Genomic DNA, 22,598 nt, shown 5'->3' with positions numbered 1-22,598 from the left:
CATCTTCCATAGCTACTTCCAGCTGAGAGGGGGCATCATTAGGGGTGTCTACCCTGAGTCTCAAGGATTCTGATGCTAGGTTCTCTCCCACTTTCAGGTTGGTGAATGCTGAATGCCTGCATTCTGCTCTGCAAAAGACTAGTGACACAGCACATGATAAAGGGGTAAAGAGGAAAAGAGAGCGATCCTGTTGAGTCACTTGGGAGGTAAAGGCTGGTCCTGAGGCTGCCATAGCGTCACTTGTCTGGTTTTGCTACTTTTCTGGGCCTGGAGCTGAAATACAACCTGAGGTAATATTCTTGGGGAGGTAAAAAGGTGGGGCTCCTTAGGACCATGGGCAGAAGGTCTGGCCAGGAGCTGTGAATTTCTTTCTTTCTTTTTTAATCTTAATAAATCTTTATTGTTCAGGTTATTACAGTTGTTTCTCCCCCCACCCACCCATAGCTCTCCTCCACCTGGTCCCAACCCCACCCTTTGCCCTTACCTCCTCCCCCCAACCCCCTGCTGTCCTCATCCATAGGTATATGATTTTTGTCCAGTCTCTTCCCATATCCCCTGCACAGATCCCCCTTTCCCCCTGAGAATTATCAATCCCCTCCCATTCTATGCCCCTGATTCTATTATATTCACCAGTTTATTCTGTTCTCAGATTTTTAATTCACTTGACTTTTAGATTCACTTGTTGCTAGATATGTATTTGTTGTTCATAATTTTTGTCTTTACTTTTTTCTTCTTTTTCCTCTTTTTAAAGAGCACCTTTTAGCATTTCATATAATATTGGTTTGGTAGTGATGTACTCCTTTAGCTTTTTCTAATCTGTGAAACTTTTTATCTGCCCTTCAATTCTGAATGATAATTTCGCTGGGTAGAGTAATCTTGGTTGTAGGTCCTTGCTATTCATCACTTTGAATATTTCTTGCCATTCCCATCTGGCCTGCATGATTTCTATTGAGAAATCAGCTGATAGTCATATGGGTGCTCCCTTGTAGGTAACTAACTGTTTTCCTCTTGCCGCTTTTAATATTCTCTCTTTGTCTTTTGCTCTTGGCATTTTAATTATGATGTGTCTTGCTGTGGTCCTCTTTGGATTCCTTTTGTTTGGGGTTCAGTGCACTTCTTGGACTTGTAAATCTATTTCTTTCACCAGGTGGGGAAAGTTTTCAGTCATTATTTCTTCAAATAGGTTTTCAGTATCTTGCTCTCTCTCTTCTTCTGGCACCCCCATAATTCTGATGTTGGTATGCTTGTAGTTGTCCCAGAGGCTCCTTATACTATCTTCAGCTTTCTGGATTCTCTTCTCTTCTTGCTTCTGCAGAGGAGTGTCCTTTGCCTCTTTGTATTCTAAATCTTTGACTTGATTCTTATGTTCCTCTAGTCTGCTGTTGGGTCTCTGTATAATATTTTTTTATTTCAGTCAGTGTATGTTTAATTTCTAGTTGGTCCTTTTTCATATCCTCGAGGGTCTTGTTAAATTTATCAGCCTTTTCTAGGAAATTCTTGAAAAACTGTGGTTATAACCACTTATAACCGTGGTTTTAAACTCTATCTCCAGTCTTTTGTTCTCCTCCATTTCTTTTGTTTGACATCTATTTCCTTTTCTCCTCATTTTCACTGTTTCCCTGAGTTAGTAGGTCGCTTTGTGGGCCTGGGTGTTCTATATGGTTCAATGGGTCAGCCTCACAGTTGCCTGATGTGGACACTCTTGGTGCACCCCTTTGTGGACTGTGTGTATACCCTAGTTGTAGTTAAGTCTTGATTGTTGTTGGTGTCACTGGAGAAAAATGACCACCAGGCCAATTAACTGTGGGGAACTGCTGTGTCTATAATGGAAGAATTGCTGTGCTGGAGGCATGTTTATGGGGGAGGACTTGTTCCCGTAGGTCTTTGGTGCTCACTGAGTCTGCCTCTTGAACGTGTCCCTTATGAGAGTAGTTGAAATCTGGTGTCATTTCACACAGACCACTAGATACACTAGTTTCCGGAACTCCAATGGGGTGCAGTTCAGCTACTGTCTGAGGTAACCCAGCATGAGCTACCACAAGAACTACAGTTTTGTCCTCTTTGTTTGGGACTTGGTGGTTTTTTGCTGGAGCTGCAATTTCTTTCATTAATCTGCCACAATACAGGCCATTTATATGCAAAAGCAGCTGTATGGTGCCTGGGTGGATCTATAGAATGTGTGGGACGGGTCCTGAGGGCAGGTCCTTAGGTCGGGGCGGGCTCTCAGGACATCACTAGGCTGGGGCGTGGCAAACAGCCATGGCTGCCATCAGCCTTCTCTGCCCTTCCGTGTTTCCAAGTCCCCGCATGCCTGCGACCCAGCGCAGTAAACAATGATTGCTGCACACACCTCTGCAAGAGAGTCACCCTCACTTCTGGACCTGATGACCAACAAACCTACTTCTCCCCGTAGGCATCTGGGTCCTCCGCGTGACCTTGTTTTCTTCGGGTTGAAAAAAAGCCTCGCGTCCAGGTGCCCGCCACCAGCCCGATTCGCGTGCCTCCGTACCTAGGCTTTTCAGCTTTTCAGCGTTTGTGCTCCTTTCTCTTTCAGCCAGCCTTCCTGTGATTTGGGGTGATAGACATCCTGTATATTAGTTGTAGTTTTGAAATTGTTTGAGGCGGCAGACCAGTTGTTTACCTACTCTGCCTTCTTGGTTTCTCCTTCGGAGCTGTGAATTTCTAGAGAGAGTTTAGTTAGATTATCTTTAAGGAAGCATTGCTCTTCTGGATCTTACCCAAAGAATGTGGGTGGTAGGGTGTGTGCAGTTTCCAGAAGATGCCAAGAGATTATGTGTGTTATCAAGGTCTCAGCCACATCAGCAATTTCCTTGCAGGTAAGGAAGGCCTCTGCCCACCCTGTCAGGGTGTCTACCATGGTAAGCAGATATTCAGTCTTCTGGGGGGAGGGGGGGAGGCGCATATGGGTGAAGTCTACCTGCCAGACCTGCCCTGGGAGGTGTCCCCTCATTTGATGGGTAGGAAAGTTGGGGTGCATTCCTCCTTGGGGTGAGGCAGCTGCACACGTGGAGCAGGGGAGCAGGCACTCATGACTGCCTCTCACAGTGTGGGTGAGGTGAAGAGGGGTGAAGGCCATCTCCAGGGTCCACTGGAGTGTTACTATCACATAGGAGGCTTTCCGATGTCCCTGGGGGTCTAGACACAAGTTTCCATCCACAGAGTTAAGTCAGGATTAGAGAGATCTGAGAGTCCCATCCAGGTTGAGTGAGGGCCACTGACGACCTCGGGGCAGGAGTGCAGTTGCCACAGGTTGGGTGGAGGCAGCGGGAAGGAGTGGCTGGGCTCAGGGCTGGGGACTGAGTTAGGGAGATGTCAGGACTCTTGAGGAACAGGAGATGGAGTTCTTGCTGCAAGATGGGGCAAGGAGAGATCAGGATTGGTGGGACAAAAGATCCTGTAGCCTATGGGTGGAGAAGACCTGTAAGGGTTGCTGGAGGCAGATCTTCTGTGCCTTCTTGATGAGAACAGCAGCTGCAGCCAGAGCCCAGAGGCAGGGCTGTAATCCCCATACTGTGAGATCAAGCTGTCTGAACAGGTAGGCTACAGGGGTGAAGGCTGGCTCTAGGGGCTGGGTGAGGACCCCCATGGCTATTCCTTGTCTTTCATCAGTAAGTAGTTGGAAAGGCTTAGAGATGTCCAGAAGAGAGAGGGAGGGAGAGAGAGAGAGAGAGAGAGAGAGAGAGAGAGAGAGAGAGAGAGAGAGAGAGAGACCAGAAGGGTATTCAGGAGTTAGAAAAAGCTTGGCGAATGAAGGAGGGTGAGGAGACCTGGTATAAGGGCTTAGCTAGGAGAGAAAAATTTGGGATCCAATGATGGAAAAATCCTACCGGTGGAGGCCAGCTGTATGCCTCTGAGACGTGTCTAGGGAGGTGCTGCAGAGAAGGATCATCTACATACTGGAGGAGAGTGCTGAGTTCTAAGGAGCATTGTCGGAGGTTTCTGGGTAAGGCCTGGTCAAACAGATGAGGACTGTTTTTGAGCTCCTGGGGCAGGACCATTCAGATGAGAGGGTCCTTTTAAATTTCTTGTCAACAGTTAACTTTAGAACTTCTTTCTTTCTTCTGTGAAAGAAAAAAAGCCACATGCTAACCTGACAAGCTCAGGGAAGGCCTGCGTGGCAGTCTTGCAAACCCAGAGACCTAAGATAACCACAAAAGATGGTTTGAAAATTAAATATCTAACAGGTTATAGTAGGTAGTCATGTCCCAGATATTTTCCCAGACAAAGATCAACTTTGATCTTTTTACTGAGCCCATTTGCCTTTTTGCCTCTAAGATAACATATCTGTGAGATGTCTGGGTAACTTGTAACTTCCCTTTTTCCGGAGCCCCTGGGGAACAACCAAATGTGGTGGGTACCAGGACAGATGCCTCAAATTCCTTCTTTATCATGTTAATTGTTCCTGCACTCACCTGAGTACACGTCCATCATTTTACTTTTTATCCAATCCCAGGAGTTTCCCACCGCTTTGCTTTCTCCCGCCTCCTTACTCCATCACCAATGAATTTCATGTAACCCACCTATGTCCCTCCTTTGATTTCGGTGTATAAATAGAGCAATGTAACCCGCCATTCTTCGGAGCATTATCTCAATCCGTTGAGGTTCTGCTTCCCGGCAATTGTCGACAGTTTTGGCTCAAATAAACTCATTAAAAAATTCTTTACAGGTTTCAATGGTTTTTTCGTTAACACTTCTTTTCTTCCATTATTGTATGCTATTGAAAATATTTAGAAAAAGCAGGGGAAGGAGGGAACAGGCCTCTAACTGCTTGAACTCAAAAGTGAGTTTCTGATAAGCCTGTGCCAGCAAGAAAGTTGTTCTCTAGGGAGGGTGGAGAGGGGAAGAGGGTGGGGTGAGAAGGCGCTGAGGCCAGAGCATTTTTGCCGTCAATACCCATGACTGAGGTTGTGGAAGGGACAATGGCCTGGAAAAGGAGGGCAGGACTCTTAAAACTAGTGCTTTCGACGTGAGACCTCTGGAGGGGATGGTTTCGCCTAAAGCGAAGAAAGGTGGGGAAGAATTCACCATAGAGGTGAGGAAAATTCACCACACGCAAAGTCCATGATCAGTTGCAGAAGTCGAGATCTGTAAGTAGGGTGGAAACATCTTTTTCAGCCAGGCCAAATGGGGCAGCATTCATCAAAAGGGGAGAAGCTTTATTGTAGAGTTTTGGTTTGCATCCTTAAGGAGAAAGGAATAAAAGTTTCAGAAGGTATTCTCTTATAGTTTTTGCATGATGTTATAGAGATTTTGAATGCTAGCAGAGAGTGGGTTAAAATTTGAAAAAAAGCCCAGCAGCAGGGAAAAAACTTGCCTCCAAATTGTTTTGCCTAGCCGAAACCGGTTTGGTTCAGTGGATAGAGCGTCAGTCTGCGAACTGAAGGGTCCCAGGTTCAATTCCGGTCAAGGGCATGTGCATTGTTTGTGGGCACATCCCCGTTAGGGGTGTGCAGGAGGCAGCTGGTCCATGTTTCTCTCTCATCAATGTTTCTAGCTTTCTATTCCTCTCCCTTCCTCTCTGTAAAAAATCAATAAAATATATTAATAAAAAAAATGTTGCCGAAACCGGTTTGGCTCAGCGGTAGAGCGTCGGTCTGCAGACTGAAAGGTCCCAGGTTCGATTCCGGTGAAGGGCATGTACATTGGTTGCGGGCACGTCCCCGGTAGGGGGTGTGCAAGAGGCAGCTGGTCGATGTTTCTCTCTCATCGATGTTTCTAGCTCTCTCTCTCCCTTCCTCTCTGTAAAAAATCAATAAAATATATATTTTGTAAAAAAAATTGTTTTGCCTTGTGGAACACAATATTGCATTTGCTAGAGCTTTTAGAGGGGCTGAGGAGGAACCTCCTCCCCTGGCTCCCTCTGCTAAATTGGAGGAATGGCCTTCATGGCCCCCTCCACCTCCATGTCCTAATCCTGAAACATTTAATCTGGTGTTAATAGAATCACCTATACAGAAAGCCATCAGAGAAGGAATGAAGGACATGTCAGTGGAAGAAAGGATTGCTTTTTCTGTTATACAGGCAGCTGACCCACATCTCCCAAATCAGATAATCAGACACCATGAAAAAATGATTTTATATATATATATATATATATATATATATATATATATATATATATATATCTTATTTATTTTGTACAGAGAGGAAGGGAGAGAGATAGAGAGTTAGAAACATTGATGAGAGTCATCGATAGCTGCCTCTTGCACACTCCCTACTGGGGATATGCCTGCAACCAAGGTACATGCCCTTGACCGGAATCGAACCTGGGATCTTTCAGTCCCCAAGCCATTGCTCTATCCATTGAGCCAAACAGGTTTCGGCATAAGCCAAACCGGTTTCGGGGGGAAAATGATTTTAAAATGATAAAAGCCTTTGGAGAAAGTGTCGTTCAAAATGGTCCAACAGATCCTTTTACAGGAGAAATATTTCTGAATAATATTTCTGAAGCATTCTTAGCTCCTTATGATTGGTATTCTCTGGCTTGTGCAACTCTGGATGGAGATCATTTACTATGGAAGGGAGAATTTATGGAGAAATGATTTGAGCATGTCAGAATGTGGGGTCAGGCACTTTTCAAGCAAATTTGATCGCTGCTGCTGTAACAGTGGGAAGTAAAATGTGTTATAATTGTGGAAAAACAGGACATTAAAAAAATTACTAGGTCTTTTGGCGATCCTGTGAAATAGGCATCCACACTCAAGACTGTTATTAAGTCTCACTTTTGCCATGTTTTTATTTCACAATCTATCGTTTAAAATTTAGACAAATGAAACATTTCCCAGAATTTAGGGATGCATCTGGGATTTCTGAATAGAAAAGCAAGATTAAGAAAATGCGTGCACTTCACCCTAATTTGGGTGACTTCTTGAGCCCCAATCTTTTCACGGATGCTACAGAATAAAACAGACTGTTTATTTCTTTTAAAAGATGGCAAAAATGACACAAGGAAAATATACAGGCTATATTTAGGCAATTCTTCATAATAATGATAGTTCTTGAATAATAATGTTTCACATTACAAGGTTGCATCTCAAATCTTGGAGGCACTACAAGATTTTTATAAAATAAAATAATACTTGAACATTGAAGCCACTAAAAATCAATGTTATCTCTGTTACAAAAATTTGCCAAAAAAATGCCTTAAGATAATTATAATTGGATTTAAATCTCAAAATATTATTGAAACATAGGTAAATAATATATTAATTACAAAGGTCTAATAGCCTAGGGGGAAGGCTAGCTGTGCCTCTTTAATGGAGGAAGTGGCTAGTCACCCTTCCCCCAGCAGAAAAAAAAGGTGTTTTAAAATCAAGCAGCTAGACCCTCGCCAGCCAAAAATACAGTGGGGATGGGGTTAAGGGCAGGGGGTGGGGTAAGGGCAGAGGGTGGGGTGAGAAGTGGGTGGACGGGAGCTATGGGGGGGGGGGGGGAGAGGAACCATTGTAATAATCTGAACAATAAAGATTTATTTACAAAATAATAATAAAATAACATATTATATAATTATTTCAATTATTTATAGAACTTTTGCTTTCTAGGAAAATACAGAAAAGAGTTTTTCCTTTGTAACAGACTAGAAAAGGACTAAACAAATTCTGTATTAGCTTACTTTAGATTCACTCATCTAATTAAATTATTCAGATTACCTATAATTTTCTTTTAACATTTCTTTTCAAAATCCTCTATTACCAAAACCATATAATTTCCTCTCAATTAGTTAGAATTTTTCACTCTTAGAAACCTTAAATTTTAGGTGACAAGTACTTAACATTTCTCAGATTAGCAATACATTCACTTTTTTTTTTTAAGTATATAGATTTATGTTTATTTTTTCATTGGTTGAGACATATTATGGAATTATTGGACAAGATGAGATGATCCCAGCCTTATGGGAAGAAATTTTTTTCAAATTTAATAAATCTTTATTGCTCAGATTATTACAATTGTTTCCCCTTTTTCCCCCTATAGCTCCCTTCAACCTGGTTCCCACCTCACCCTCTGCCCTTACCTCCCCCCCCCCCCCCCCGCCATTGTCCTCATCCATAGGTGTACGTTTTTTGTCCAGACTCTTCCTGTATCCCCCACACCCCCTTTCCCCTGATAGTTATCAATCCACTCCCTTTCTTTGCCCCTGATTCTATTATATTCTATTATATCAGTTTATTCTTTTCCTCAGATTTTTTATCCACTTGATTTTTAGATTCACTTGTTGATATATATGTATTTGTTGAACATAATTTTTATCCTTTTTCTTATTCTTCCTTTTCTTAAAGAATACCTTTCAGCATTTCATATACTACTTGTTTGGTGGTGATGCACTCCTTTAGCTTTTTCTTATCTGTGAAGTTCTTTATTTGCCCTTCAATTCTGAATGATAACTTTGCTGGGTAGAGTAATCTTGGTTGTAGGACCTTGCTATTCATCACTTTGAATATTTCTTGCCATTCCCATCTGGCCTGCATGGTTTCTGTTGAGAAATCAGCTGATAGTCATATGGGTGCTCCCTTGTAGGTAACTGTTTTCCTCTTGCCGCTTTTAATATTCTCTCTTTGTCTTTTGCTCTTGGCATTTTAATTATGATGTGTCTTAGTGTGGGCCTCTTTGGATTCCTTTTGTTTGGGGTTCTGTGTGCTTCCTGGATTTGTAAATCTTTCACCAGGTGGGGAAAGTTTTCAGTCATTATTTCTTCAAATAGGTTTTCAGTATCTTGCACTCTCTCTTCTTCTGGTACCCCCATAATTCTGATGTTGGTACGCTTGTAGTTGTCCCAGAGGCTCCTTACACTATCTTCAACTTTCTGGATTCTCTTTTCTTCTCATTTTGCCTCTTTGTATTCTAAATCTTTGACTTGATTCTTATGTTCCTCTAGTCTGCTGTTGGGTCTCTGTATAATATTTTTTATTTCAGTCAGTGTATGTTTAATTTCTAGTTGGTCCTTTTTCATATCCTTGAGGGTCTCGTTAAATTTATTGGCCTTTTCTAGGAAATTCTTGAAAAACTGGTTATAACCACTTATAACCGTGGTTTTGAACTCTATATCCAGTCTTTTGTTCTCCTCCATTTCTTTTGTTTGAGATCTATTTCCTTGTCTCTGCATTTTCACTGCTTTCCAGAGTTGATAGGATGGCTTTGTGTGTTTGGTGACCTATATAGCCTGGTGGGTCAGCCTCTCCAGTTACCTGAGATAGACACTCTTGGTGCTCCCTTTGTGGACTGTATGTACAGCCTTGTTGTAGTTAAGTCTTGATTGTTGTTAGTATCACTAGGAGAATTGACCTCCAGGCCAATTGGATGTGAGTATCACCTGTGTCTAAGCTGGGATACCTTCTGTATTGGAAGCAGTCTTATAGGATCATACTTGCAAAATTGCAAAAGCCTCTGTGCTGAGCTTGGATGGGGTGGAGTTTCAGGGCTGAGCCGACAGTCTTGGCTTCTAGTCAGTCCTGCCCTTGTGAGAGCGCCTCAGACCTCTGCCTTCAGCGGCTCCCTTGAGTTTCCACCTGACAGTCCAGATTCCCCCTGCAAGAGCATGGGTGCCCCAGGGGCTCGCCCAAAATTGGGTTGGGTCTCTGTAGTCTGGAGCTTCCGACTCTTCCACTATGGAGAGGCCGCAGCAACCTCCGCGGTCAGACCTCTCTGCGTGCACTCACTCGCGTGTGACTGTAGACCCTGCCCACTGCGGCTCCCGGCTCCCCCAGTCTCCGAGTCTCCAGGTGCCTTTCTCTACAGTCAGACTCCACCTGTATGAGCCTGGGTCCATGGGGTTTCGGGTGGTGTTGGGGTTCATTGCAGTCAGAACTGGGGTTCAGTGCAGCCAGCAGCTTCCTTTCTCCTCCCGCCAGCCAGACACTTGGCATCCCTTCCTCCCTGTGCACGAGCGTCTCCCTACCTCAGCGCTTTGCAGCTCCCAAACCGATCCGTGAGTCTCTCTCCTTCTTTCTAGTTGTAGATTTTTCCACTCAGCCAGCTTTCCTGTGGTTTTGGATGATGTCCATTTTGTTTTTTGATTATTGTTTTGAAATTGTTGTGCGAGGAAACAACTTAGGTGTTTACCTAGGCCGCCATCTTAGTTTCTCCGGTACATCCACATTTTTAAACAATATAGTTCAAATAAAATATAAGACATATTCATTAATAGATTTAAATCTATCTTCTAGATTCTCTACTAAATATCCAAAAGTAGGCAAACTCAGATTAATTAATATTTCAGTATCTTTTTTTTTTTTTTGTATCTGAGAATTTTATTTCTCCATGGAAGTCCTCTGAAAGGGCTCAGGCATTCAGAGCACTCCTGCAGTGCTGTATGGGGTCCCAGACAGTGACTCGGCAGTGGATGGGAGGGGAGCTTTTGTTCTTCAAGGGAGCGGAGCCAGTCCTTGTGCGAGGGGCTGATCTGCAGGCAGGCTACTCCTTAGTAGGTGAGGGTTCTTTTGAGAGGCAGATCTTAGAGTGAGGACCATCAACTCTAAGGAAGAAGCATATTATTTCATTTCTTTGTCACCTGTATATTTATTTGTAAAATAGACACAATAACTCCTGGGCTAGCCTACTTCACAAAGGTGTCACATTGATTAAATCCAAAATGAGAAAGGAAAAAAAAAAAAGTGACGCTAAAACCGTTACCAAAGCATCCTGCAATACCGAAAATGCTTTAAGAATAAAATGTCTTCTTAGGCTTTCATTTCATTTTGAAAGAGGCGATACCATTTTCTGTTTATTAAGTACCCTCACCCCCCCTCCCCCTTTAAAAAAATTAATGAAAGACATTCCAGTGCTCTGAGCCGTAGAGCAGAGTAAGTGTGAACACATGAACTGACAGCCTGTGAATTTCATGAATTTCCAATGGTGCTGAAAAGAAGCCCCATTCCAAGAAGTTTTTTGTGGGGTTGAAGTCTTTGCCTAAACATGATTATGCAATGTTTTTTGTGTGTTTTTTTTGTTTGTTTGTTTGTTTTTTTGCCCCCCTCCCTCCCTCCCATACATACCCTCCCTCCCCAGAGTTTTATGTCCATTGGTTGTACTTATATGCATGTACACAAGTCCTTCGGTTGATCTATTATCTCCCCCAGATCTTTCTCCCCTCCCCACTGTAATTTGACAGTCTCCCTGTTGCTTTACTGTCTCTATATCTGTCTCTTGGTTCATCAACTTATAATGTTCTTTATCATCCACAAATGAGTGAGGTCATGTGGTGTTTCTCTTTCATTGATTGGCTTATTTCACTCAGCATGATGTTCTCCAATTCCATCCAGGTTGCTGCAAATGATGAGAATTCCTTCTTTTTTATGGCAGCATAGTATTCCATTGTGTAGATGTACCATGGTTTTTTGATCCAATCATCTGCTAACGGGCACCTAGGCTGTTTCCGAATTCTGGCTATTGTAGATTGTGCTGCTATGAACATAGGGGTGCATATATCCTTTCTGATTGGTGTTTCTAGTTTCTTGGGATATATTCCTAGAAGTGGGATTACTGGGTCAAATGGGAGTTCCATTTTCAGTTTTTTGAGGAAACTCCACACTGTTCTCCACAGTGGTTGCACCAGTCTGCATTCCCACCAGCAGTGCACGAGGGTTCCTTTTTCTCCGCAACCTCGCCAACACTTGTCGTTTGTTGATTTGTTGATGTTGGCCATTCTGACAGGAGTGAGATGGTACCCCATGGTTGTTTTGATTTGCACCTCTCGGACAATTGGTGACTTTGAGCATGTTTTCATGTGCCTTTTGGCCTTCCTTCTGTCTTCTTTTGAAAATATTCTATTTAGGTCCATTGCCCATTTTTTAATTGGATCATTCATCTTCCTTTTATTTAGTTGTATAAACTGTCTGTAAATGTTGGAGATTAAACCTTTATCAGTGGTATTATTTGCAAATATGTTCTCCCACACCGTGGGCTTTCTTGTTGTTTTGTTGATGGTTTCTTTTGCGGTAAAAAAGCTTTTTATTTTGAAGTAGTCCCATTTGTTTATTTTCTCTTTAGCTTCCATTGCCCTAGGGCAGGGGTCCTCAAACTTTTTAAAGTGGGGGCCAGATCACGGTCCCTCAGAGAGCTGGAGGGCCGGACTATATGAACTACTAATCCCTACTGTAACACCTTGGCTGCGCTCACTGCCCAAAAAACCTGGCGGGCAGGATCAGACTCCCCTGGGGGCTGCATGTGGCCCGCGGGCCGTAGTTTGAAGATGCCTGCCCTAGGGGCAGTATCAGTGAAGAAGTTCTTTTGGCATACGTCTGAGATTTTGCTTCCTGTGGATGCTTCTAGTATTTTTATGGTTTCCCGTCTGATGTTTAAGTCCTGTATCCATTTTGAGTTTATTTTTGTGTATGGTGTAAGTTGGTGATCTAGTTTCATTCTTTTGCATGTGTCTGTCCAAATTTCCCAACACCATTTATTGAAGAAACTGTCTTGACTCCATTGTATATTCGTGCCTCCTTTGTCAAATATTAATTGAGCATATTGATTTGGGTTGATATCTGGGTTCTCGATTCTATTCCATTGATCTATATGTCTGTTCTTGTGCCAGTACCAGGCTGTTTTGAGAACAGTGGCTTTGTAATATAGTTTGAAGTCTGATATTGAGATCCCTCCTACTTTACTCTTCTTTCTCAGGATTGCTGTGGCTATTCGGGGTCTTTTCTTGTTCCAAATGAACTTTTGGAGAGTTCTTTCTAGGTCAGTGAAATATGCCGTTGGTATTTTAATGGGGAGTGCATTGAACCTATAGATTGCTTTAGGAAGTATGGACATTTTGATGATGTTGATGCTACCAATCCATGAACATGGTATGTTCTTCCATCTCCTTACATCTTCCTCTATCTCTTTTTTCAGTGTCGTGTAGTTTTCCACAAATAGGTCCTTTACTTCTTTAGTTAAATTTATTCCTAGGTATCTTAATTTTTTTTGGTGCGATGGTAAATGGAATTGCTTTTTTAGCCTCTGTTTCTGTAGTTTCACTGTTGGTGTATAGAAATGCCATGGATTTCTTGGCATTAATTTTGTATCCTGCTACATTGCCAAATTCATTTATTAAGTCAATTAGTTTTTTAATGGAGTCTTTTGGATTTTTTATGTACAATATCATGTCATCTGCAAATAAGGATAACTTTACTTCTTCTTTTCCAATTTGGATGCCTTTTATTTCCTCCTCTTGTCTAATTGCAATGGCTAGTACTTCCAGTACTATGTCAAACAGGAGTGGTGAGAGTGGGCATCCCTGTCTTGTTCCTGTTCATAGAGGGAATGGTTTTAGTTTTTGCCCATTGAGTATAATGTTGGCTGTGGGTTTATCATATATAGCTTTTATTATGTTGAGGTATGATCCTTGTACTCCCACCTTGTTAAGAGTTTTTACCAGGAAACGGTGTTGGATTTTATCAAATGCTTTTTCTGCATCAATTGATATGACTATATGATTTTTATCTTTCAATTTGTTTATGTGATGTATCACGTTTATTGATTTGCAGATATTGTACCATCCTTGCATCCTGGAATAAATCCTACTTGGTCATGGTGTATGATATTTGTGATGTTCTTCTGGAGTCGATTTGCTAGAATTTTGTTGAGGATTTTGGCATCTATGTTCATGAGGGATATTGGCCTGTAATTCTCTTTCATTGAGTTGTCTTTATCTGGTTTTGATATTAGGGTGATGCTGGCTTCATAGAAGGAGTTTGGAAGTGTTCCTTCCTCTTGTATTTTTTTGGAATAGTCTGAGGAGGATAGGTTTTAGTTCTTCCTTGAATGTCTGGTAAAACTCTCCTGTGAAGCCATCTGGCCCTGGGCTTTTGTTTGCTGGAAGCTTTTTGATGACTGTTTCAATTTCTTCCCAAGTCACTGGTCTATTGAGATTTTTAGATTCTTCCTGATTGAGTTTTGGAAGTTTGTATTTTTCTAGGAATATGTCCATTTCCTCCAGGTTGTTCAGTTTGTTGGAAAGAGTTGTTCGTAGTATTTTGTAACAATCCGTTGTATTTCGGTGGGGTCTGTTGTTATTTCACCTCTTTCATTTCTGATTTTGTTTATTTGGGTCCTCTCTCTTTGTTTCTTGGTTAGCCTGGCTAGAGGTCCATCTATCTTGTTTATCCTTTCAAAGAACCAGCTCTTAGTTTTGTTGATCTTATGCATTGTTTCTTTGGTCTCTATGTCTTTTATCTGTGCTCTGATTTTTGTTATTTCCTTCCTTCTGCTTACACTGGGCTTTTCTTGTTGCTCTTTTTCTAACTCTTTGAGTTGTAGAGTTAGATCACTTGTTAGCCTTTTTTCTAGTTTTTTGCAATAGGCTTGTAAGGATATGAACTTCCCTCTCAAAACTGCTTTTGCTGTGTCCCATAGATTTTGGATTGTTGTGTTTTCATTGTCATTTGTTGCCATGATGTTTTTAATTTCTTCCTTGATTTCTCTGGTAACCCAGTCCTTGTTTAATAGCATACTGTTTAGTCTCCATGTGTTTGATTTTTTTGGATTATTTTTATTGTAGTTAATTTCCAGTTTTATGCCATTATGATCTGAGAAGATGCTTGATATGATTTCTATCTTCTTGAATTTGAAGAGACTTTGCCTATGTCCCAAAATGTGGTCTATCTTTGAGAATGTCCCATGTGCACTTGAGAAGAATGTATATTCTGTGGCTTTGGGGTGGAATGTTCTGAAGATGTCGATTAATTCCATCTGGTCTAGTGAGTCATTTAGGATTGATATTTCTTTGCTGATTTTTTGTTTAGATGATTTGTCAAAGGGTGACAGTGGGGTATTAAAATCTCCTACTATGATTGTATTGCTATTAATCTCTCCCTTAATGTCCTCCAGCAGTTTTTTTTTTTATGTATTTGGGTGCTCCTGTATTGGGTGCATATATATTTACCAGGGTTATTTCTTCTTGTTGGATTGTTCCCTTTAGTATTATGAAGTGGCCTTCATTATCTCTTGTTATGTCCTTCACTCTGAGATCTAGTTTGTCAGATATAAGTATTGCTACCCCAGCTTTTTTTTCATTTCCATTTGCTTGGAAAACTTTTTTCCATCCCTTCACCCTCAGTCTGTGTGCATCTTTTTTTCTGAGGTGGGTTTCTTGTAGACAACAGATGTATGGGTCTTGTTTTCTTATCCAATCTGACACCCTATGTCTTTTGATTGGAGCATTTAATCCATTTACATTTAAGGTTATTATTGATAGGTACTCATTTGACACCATTTTTGTTCTATACCCGTGTTCCTTCTTCACTTCCTATCTCTTTATTTTTACAGTAGACCCTTTAGCATTTCTTGCATTGCTGGTTTGGTGGATATAAATTCCTTCAGTCTTTTTTTGTCTGTGAAGCTCCTGATTTCACCTTCAATTTTGATTGATAGCCTTGCTGGGTACAGTATTCTTGGATTCAGACCCTTCCTTTGCATGACTTTGTATATTTCATCCCATTCCCTTCTGGCCTGATATGTTTCTGTTGAGAAATCAGTTGCTAGTCTGATGGGGGTTCCTTTGTATGTCATTTTCTGTCTCTCTCTGGCTGCTTTTAAGATTCTTACTTTGTCGTTGTTGTTTGCCAATTTAATTATAATGTGCCTTAGCGTCTGTCTTCTGGGATTTATTTTGTTGGGGACTCTGCGAGCATCTTGGATTTGTGTGGGTTTTTTCTTCTCTATCTCAGGAAAGTTTTCTGTCATTATTTCTTGAAATACTTTTTCCATGTCTACCTCAGTTTCCTTTCCTTCTGGAACCCCTATTATTCGAATATTATTTTGTTTTGTATTGTCCCAAAGCTCCCGTAGGCTCTCCTCCTGCTTTTTAATCATTTTTTCTAGAAGCTGCTCTAATTGGGTATTTTTTTCCATCTTGTCTTCTAGCTCACTGATGCGGTCCTCTGCTTCATCTAGTCTAGTCTTGATGCTTTCTATTGAGTTCTTCATGGTAGTGTTGTCATTTTTCATTTCTTCTTGGTTCTTCTTCAGTTCCTCTTGGTTCTTCTTCAATTCCTCATGGTTCTTCCTCATTTCTTCTTTGTTATTGTCAAGTTTCTCTTCCATTCTTTTTAGCCATCCTATGATCATTATTCTGAATTCTTGCTCTGGTAGGCTGCTTGCCTCTGACTCCTTTACTTCCTTTTCTGGTGATGCCTGCTTTTCCTTCATGTGCGGGCTATTTCTTTGTCTCCCCATGGCCTCTCTTTTAAGGATGTCTGGTTATGTGGTGTTTCTTCTCCTTCCTTAAGATTTCCGCTGTCCCTCAGCTGCCAATCAACTTTCCCTGGGCGACTCAGACGCTGCTTTTTTCTGTTCTGGGACCGGAGTCAGAATAAGTCCGTCTGTTCGGTCGCCATCTTCAAGATCCGCCTCCGATTATCTCAGTATCTTGTTACTTCAAAATACCTAGATATTTAATAATTTTTATTATTTAACCCAGCAAACTCCAAAATTTTAAGATACCAAAGACTTGGGAAATTATGTTTAGGCTTATAATTTTACTGAAAAGCTTTATCAAAAACCCTTCATTTTAGTTATATCTATTTATTATGTCTTAATAACTTTGAGGTTTTAAAGGCAATTATTATTACCCAAGGCATGTTCTTGACAAATTTTATAACAGGGATATCTCACTGGCCTTCAGTGGCTTTAATGTGAAAATATTATTTTATTTTATTTTTCCTTTCAAAAATGGGAGTGGTACCACTGCTATTTCTGCAGCCTGCTGGAGGGCACTTCTGCATCTCTGGTCCTTCTAGGAAAAGGACTTAGAGGCTTTAGAAGATTTATTTCTCATATTTTTCTTTCTGAGTAGACTATAACAACATAAAATCTTGCATAAGAAAAGATCTTAAAAACGGAACCAACCAACCAAAGTACTCATTTACTTACCCCTACAGTAAGTAAATGAGTACTCTAAAAAAAATACATGGACTGGGACATTAGCCTTAGAATCTTATCTCACACTCACCCCACAGAGCAAAATGACCTCTGGTTCCCAGTGACACAGAGACCCCACAGCAGAGACAGAGGATTCCTTATGTTCATAAAATACCCAAAGCATACTAAGTCCCCAAAGATAGAAAGCAAGCAAAGAGCATCAGTAACCAAAGTTACATTACAGACAGACAAGAACTTTCACTAGCTAAGAGTTTCTAACTGCTGATGCCTTGAGAGGGAGAGCAGGAAGGGTCCCCAAGTTTAAGAATTCTCAGCAACTGCTGGGAAGTTCCTACAATCCCTCCAGCCTGCCACAAGGAGGTGGGCCCCCAGCAAAGTGGGATGTGCCCCATCCTTAAACAAATTAAGCCAAACAACAAAGCAACAATCAACAAAGACACTCTTACAATAGATACAATATATTTTCAGGCACACACAGCCTACAGACAAGAGTTTCACACCATTCGTTCTGTCTGTCCAACTATAGACACTTCAGAATGCCCTGCATAAAAACAAACAACACCAAAGCAGAGCAATGTCTCTTGTTCCAGAGCAGTTTAGACTAAGAGCTCAGAGACTAAGGGCGCTGGAGGTCTCTTGCCACCCAGAGCTAATCAGACTCACCTAGATGGGAGGCAGTAAAATGTCCTCCCTCCCCACCCCCATGCCATAAACAGTACATGCTTCCTTACAACGAAACCCAGATGAGAACGCTTGATTCAACTTAGGTCTTAAGTGAGAATTTAGGTCTTAGGTAAGACAATGGGGATTGCTGAGACTGCAGCTGTGACTCAAAACAGAAAAATTCCTGGCAGCACTGCAAATAAGAGTCCAGGCCTCAGCCCCAGGAACCCCCAGTCCAGATAGCAAGACGAATCCCCAGTACTCACCCTAGAGAAGTCCCTGGCTTACACCCCTTTGTGGTTGCCAGAATATGTAACCAATCAATGAATCCGTGCTCCCTGCCACTACTTGAGCCAATTAAGGAGAGATAGAGTTGAATCATATATGAACATTTATTCCAATACTGCTGACAATATGAGAGAGCAGCAGGTCATCCCCCAAAATCTGTTCTGTCCACTTCCCTGCTCTTCCCCCCCCCCCAACCCCCCCAATAAGCCATCTGCTTATAGAAGGACAAAGATTACATGGGGAAGAAGGCGAAAGGGGCAAATGGTCAGGTACAGGTATGCAAAGGGCTGGGGATCATCAAAGGACTAGTGATATGCAAGGGTTGGTTCCTGCAGCAAGGTTGTTAATCTTTCCTTGATAATAGGCAGCTCCAAGTGGGGAGGATAGACTGCATTCCGGGTGAGCTCCCAGGTCCCTTGTGCTTTCTTTAATCAGAACAAAACAATCACAGTTAACAGAGCATAATTAATATTTCTTACAATTATAGCTGGGTCCCAATATTTTATTTCTGCCCCATCACCAGGACAAAGATTACATGGGAAGTGGGAAAAAGGAATAAGAATGGGTATAATGGTTACAGATTACAGGCACTGTGGGCTGTGGGTTTGCAAAGGGCAGGAGGTATACAGTACTCCACTGTTTTCTTTCCTCAACAAGGTTGTTAATCTTTCCAGGATAATAGGCAACTCCCAGATGGCGAGGAAGGGCGGCATTTCCAGGTGAGCTCCCAGGTTCTGTGTACAACTCTCAGCCAGGTTAGAATGTGCTTTCTTTAATCAGAACAAAACAATCATGCTTAACAGAGCATGATTAATATTTCTTATAATTATTTCTTATAACTAACTAGGCACCTGTTGCAGGAATATTCCTGCAAGACTTATGGCGGGCTTCCCTCCCACCCACCCCCACCTCTCTGGCTGCGGTGGGCGGGTGGGGCGGGGTGCCGCAGGTCCCGCCCGCCCCACTGCACCCTCGGCCACCTCTACCACCGTCTCCGCTGCCACCACCACAGCACACCTCACCCCACACACCAGGCCTGCTGCTCCTACCGCTGCCGCTGCCGCTGCCTCTGGGGCCGCGCACACCACTGCTGCGCGCCCGCCCTGCCCATCCGACCCGCCGCTCCTGCCGCCCCCAACCCCCGCTGCCTCCTGCCATCGCTGAGCACCTCACCCGCCCCACCCCGCACGCGCTGCCAGTGCTTTCCCTCCAGCAGCCGCTGCCTTGCTTTCCACTTTCCCTCCCTCTTCCTTCTATGCTGTCTTCAGTCTTCCCTCCCTCCGTGTATGCAAATTAACCGCCATCTTTGTTGTGTTAATCTGCACACTCGCTCTGATTGGCTAGTGGGCGTGGCTTGTGTGGTGACGTGAAGTGATGCTAATTTGCATATTACTCTATATTAGGTTATAACTAATAGTCCCCAATATTCAATTTCTGCCTGTAACATAGTGATTATAAAGACAAACTGAACTTGAATGCCTTCAATTCTACCAATCTGTGTGACATCTTGGAGATTTTATTTGTGTTTAAAACTAGATAGTTCAAAATAGGAGGTATAATATTTTTGCCTGATAAATGCAAACTTTACTTCATTACAAAACATTTTCATTTCATTTCACAATCTCTACATTGTAGTTATATAAAGAAGGAAACTTGCCGGGCCGGCAGTAGCTTTGGCTCCCCTCAACCCCATCCCATCCCAGCTTCATTCACCTGTGCTGGAGGCTCCCTAGTGTAGCCTGCAGCCACCTACACGGGAGGGGGGGTGGGAATGGTGAAATGGTTCCAGCTTGGTTCTGAGTAAGCCTGATAAGGAACAGAGGCCCCAAGCCCCAACCTCAGCCAGGGAGGGCAACCTGGAAGGTAGAAAACCAACAGGTGGCCCTCCAGCCTCTGCCAGCATTTCCCACACTAACCCACCCTCTCCCTTGTAAAGATTGGAGAGGTACAAAATATACCATGTCATAAGGATTAATTTGAACTAAATATATTTGAGAATCAACAGATGCAGGAAATGGCTTTTTTGGGAGCTTCCAGTTATCTGCCTAAAAACAGAGTCTCCTAATGAATTCAAATGCTGCAAATCCCTTTTCTGTGAGTTTCACAAACAGAAAAGTTTGACTGATTCCCTTCACCTGAGACCAGGATAGGAAATCACCTAACCAGACAATGTCACAAGCTAATACATCTCCCATCTATTCTCTGTTAGGGTCGCCTAAGGAGGAATGCATGAGGCCAAAGTGGTAAGGGATTATAAATTTATTATGTCAGCTGGAGACAAGGTGGGCTGAGCCCTAAAATGGCTCCAGCACCCAGGGAGGAGTCAGAGGTTTTAAAGGACTCTAGACAGGCTTTTTCAGCAAGAAACTCTCTGTGTGGGCACAGAGAGGACAGATAATGGCCTTAGCAAGTGGAATGTGATCTAAGCAAAAAAGGAATGTTGGTTGTGAAGTGGCCTAAAGGTCAGTTCCCAGGGAATGGGGCTTGATTTAATTATTTGGTCAGACCTAACATTCCAGCCTTTTTCGTTTTCTGGAATAGGGACGAAGGCAATATCTTCTATAGTTACTTTTTGTTGAGGTGGGACATCAAGATCAGAGGGGGATGGACTTGGATTATAGCCAGCTAGAACACTGTATAAATTCCTCACCGTTGGAGTGTGGTTTTGCAGCATCATAACTTTCCCAAGAGCCTGGTTGGTGAAGGCTCTAAAGCAGTTCTGAAAGAAAGATGAAAAATTATGTAGAATACCTGGGCCAAAATTAAGAATGAGGAATAGGAATGCTAATGGTCCTGTGAAGGGAAGTATCCAGGTATACCAATTTATATTCCTTAGTCACTATTCTCATAGATTTGATTGAAGTTCTCTAACCTTTGCAGCCCTATCTGTTAATCTTTCAGTAACATCCCTCCCTAACTAGGTCAAACTGATTGACACAAAAACAACATTATTTTTCAAGAAAGAGACACAGTCCCCCTTTCTCCACCATTATGAGGCCCAGTCCTCTCCAATTTTGGAGGGTGACAGTAGCTAATGAAGCTATCTTTATTTGAACTAAACTTTTATTAATGTCATCTAGGCTTTTTATTTATATATATATATATATATATACTAGAGGCCCAGTGCACAAAATTCATGCACGGGGTGGGGGGGGGGGGATTCCCTCAGCCCAGCCTGTGCCCTCTTGCAGTCCGGGAGCCCTCAGGGGATGTCCAACTGATGACTTAGGCCTGCTGGCAGTTGGACATTCTTAGCTCTGCCACAGGGCGGGAGAGGCTTCCGCCGCTGCTGGTGCTCTCACCAGCCATGAGCCCGGCTTCTGGCTGAGCAGAGTTCCCCCCATAAAAGCCCACTGACCACCAAAGCACTGAAGTCTGCCCCCTGGTGGTCAGTGCTCATCATATGACCAGTTGTTCCGCTGTTCGGTTGATTTGCATATTAAGGTTTTATTATATAGGATTTTTGTTTGTTTGTTTGTTTCAGAGAGGAAGGGAAAGGGAGAGAGAAACATCAAGGATGAGAATCACTGATCAGCTGCCTTCTTCATGCCCCCTACTGGGGATTGAGCCCACAATCCAGGCATGTGCCCTTGACTGGACTCAAACCTGGGACCTTTCAGTCCTCAGGCTGATGCCCTATTCACTGAGCCAAACCAGCTAGGGCAATCTAGGCTTTCTTGTAGACCCAAGACAGAATTTAAAAATATGTTAGAGCAGTGAGTGGTTAAGCCCCCTATGCCAGTCTCAACACCTGCTGAGTTGCTGAGGGTTATGAGGAGAGGAATTATCTGGACTGCCCTTTTGTGTCAAAGATGAAGTGTTATGGGGACAGATAAAGACTGATTATTGGGGGCTACCTCTACACTGGGTGAGAGATAGACAAGAGTACAGGTTCCTGTCCAGTTTATCAGAGGCAGATGTATGTGTTTTCCCCACAGGAAGAAAAAAATCCCTAGTCACAGAGGCAAGCTGAAAAGTATAGGGAGAAGATATGGACTAAAGGATATGAGGTGCAGGGGAGAGCAGTTGAGGGGAACCAGGCCAGCAGGGGAGGGCAGTTAGGGGTGACCGGACCTGCAGGGGAGAGTAGTTGGGGGGACCAGGCCTTCAGAGGAGGGCAGTGACCAGGCCAGCAGGGGAGGGCGGTTGGGGAAGACTGGGATAGCAGGGGAGGGCAGTTGGAGATGACCAGGCTGGCAGGGGAGGGCTCTTCGGGGCAATTGGGCTGGCAGGGGAGCAGTTAGGCATTGATCAGGCTGGCAGGGGCCAGTAGCTAGGGTTGGTAGGGTCAGTACACAGGGGCTCGTGCAGGACTGCTCACTCATTTTTCCTCTTCTTCTGGGATGTAGGTAAGGTGGAGTCTGGTGGGCCCGATCTGGTGGCTGTGATACTTAGAGGATGCAATGGTGGTGTTCTGAAAATGAGTTTTAATCTGGAAAGATGGAATTGTGATATACTAGTATGCCCTGATAGTTTAGCTACAATTGGGATAGTTAGGAGTACCTGACAAGGGCCTTGCCATTGGGGCTGTAAATTATTTGATGGATGGCTTTTCTTTAGGAGGATCCAGTCTCCTGGCTGTAGAGGAGTGGGGGGATGTCTCCCATAAAAGGTTGAGGGAGGACCTGATCAGCATGTTCTCCCAGTAATTATTGGACAATTTAAAATAGGGACATGGTCTCCTAGAGGGGTCTCTGTGAAAGGGAAGTTTCCTTATAAGAAGGGTCTTCCTGGTCACCCCCAACTGACCTCCTCTGCCAACCTGG

This window comes from Pipistrellus hanaki (genome assembly GCF_964339955.1).
Source record: "Pipistrellus hanaki genome assembly, chromosome: 1".
Taxonomy (NCBI): domain Eukaryota; kingdom Metazoa; phylum Chordata; class Mammalia; order Chiroptera; family Vespertilionidae; genus Pipistrellus; species Pipistrellus hanaki.
The sequence above is the reverse complement of the archived record's forward strand: the minus strand, read 5'-3'. Positions refer to the sequence as shown.